Source organism: Colobus angolensis, unplaced genomic scaffold (genome assembly GCF_000951035.1).
Source record: "Colobus angolensis palliatus isolate OR3802 unplaced genomic scaffold, Cang.pa_1.0 Scaffold206, whole genome shotgun sequence".
Classification (NCBI taxonomy): Eukaryota; Metazoa; Chordata; class Mammalia; order Primates; family Cercopithecidae; genus Colobus; species Colobus angolensis.
The window spans coordinates 102431-104788 of NW_012115222.1; positions in this window are offsets into that span (position 1 = coordinate 102431).

Here is a 2358-nt window from a genome sequence, read left to right on the forward strand (position 1 = left end):
AAAAAAAAAAATTGAGAATATTTTTAAATATAAAAGCCAACAAAAAGATACCTCTATGCCAGATTCAACTCTGTCTTTAATTTTTCATCTCTGTTGCATACACTTCTATTAGTATACTTATCACTGTGTGTTAAAAGTTACTGTTAGATATCTATCTCAATACTAGACCTTACACTTGTATTTTTTATAGGTCATCAAGGTGGTATATATCCAATACTTCTATGTAAAAATATATTGACATAAAAGAGCTCAAATAATATATACTTCAGTTTGTGGTTCAGATTCCAAAAGAATTATTGGAAATTATTATAAAGAGTGAAGCAAAAGAGAAATTTTTTTTATTATACTTTAAGTTCTAAGAGACATGTTCAGAACGTGAAGGTTTGTTAAACAGGTATACACGTGCCATGGTGGTGTGCTGCACCCATCAATCCATCATCTACTTTAGGTATTTCTCCTAATGCTATCCCTCCCATAGGCCCACAACTCCTGACAGGCCCCAGTGTGTGATTTTCCCCTCCCTGTGTCCATGTGTTCTCATTGTTCAACTCCCACTTATGAGTGAGAACATGTAGTCTTTGGTTTTCTGTTCTTCTGTTAGTTTGCTGAGAATGATGGTTTCTAGCTTCATCCATGTCCCTGCAAAGGACATAAACTCATTCTTTTGATGGCTGCATAGTATTCCATGGTGTGTATGTGCCACATTTTCTTTATCCAGTCTATCACTGATGGGCATTTGAGTTGGTTCCAAGTCTTTGGCTATTGTGAACAGTGCTGGAATAAAAATGCGTGTGCATGTGTCTTTATAGAATGATTTATAATTTTGGGGGTATATGCCCAGTAATGGAATTGCTGGGTCAAATAGTATTTCTGATTCTAGATCCTTGAGGAATCGCCACACTGTCTTCCACAATGGTTGAACTAATTTATAGCCCCACCAACAGTGTAAAAGCATTCCTATTCAAAAGACAAGTATTTTTTAAAGATGCTCATAGCAGTATTCATAATTAAAAATTAGAAACTCAAAACTGAAGGCATAATCAAATTATATAAATCATAAAATGGAATCTAGAGAAGTCATTGAATTGTAATGACATGGGAGAATATTTGTGATGTAATCAATGTTAAAGGAAAGCAATTAGATACAACATTTACACAGTATGCTCTCCATTGCATAAACAATTCTATTTTTTAAAAAGGACTGCATGAAAATTAAATCGAATGTTAAAGCATGGTCAAGATTAATTTTTTTTGTATTTTTTCCTATAGACTTCCTAAATTAGCTTTTAATTAGAAAAATCGAAACTTCAGAAAACATTAACTACTCTATTTCTCATCTCCTTGGCAATGATGCTTAAAATTCATATTCATTGATTAGACCTGGCTAATATAGTCATCACAGGGATAATATAGTCATATAAATTATGCATGTAAATTACATTCATTTTTTACTTATTACCAGCTATGCCAATAATCCAATAACCGCTATGAGAATCCTTATAAGGGAGACCTTGATCACTAGGAGGATAAGGAGAAATGAGTTTATGATAACCAAATAATGTCATTACAAAAACAAATCAAAGTTCAGCAGGTCTTCGGTATCATCTTTATGAGCAAACATACTATCTTTCAAAAGAAGACCCAATATTTGCCAAACAAATACCAAGATCTGACAGTGCAGTTAATCAAACACAAACATGTACACTGGTTTTTTAAAAAAAAAAAAAAATCAGCAACGTGGAATAAAAAGGACGATCATTTTCACTTCTAACCAAAAAACACAAGTCTCTTTCAAAGTATGCAATTTCATTCCATGATGTAACAAAAATCTAATAGTATCTGCCTCTGCCTTAGATGTGAAACAAGGGCTGACTAACCTTGAGGTTTTTTATTTTATTTTTTATTTCCATAGGTTTTTGGGGAACAGGTGGTGCTTGGTTACATAAGTTTAGTGGCGATTTGTGAGATTTTGGTGCATCCATCACCTGAACAGTATACACTGAACCCAATTTGTAGTCTTTTATCCCTCACCCACTTCCCACTCTTTCCCTGAGTCCCCAAAGTCCATTGGGTCATTCTTATGCCTTTGTGTTCTCATAGCTTAGCTCCCACCTATGAGTGAGAACATACGACGTTTGGTTTTCCATTCCTGAATTACTTCACTTAGAATAATAGTCTCCATTCCCATCCAGGTTGCTGCAAATGCCGTTAATTCATTCCTTTTATGATGGAATACTACTCAACCATAAAAATGAATGAATATAATGGCATTATATTCCAATGAATTAACACCATTATAATTCCATATATTCATATATGTGTATATGTATATATGTGTGTGTATATGTGTGTATATAT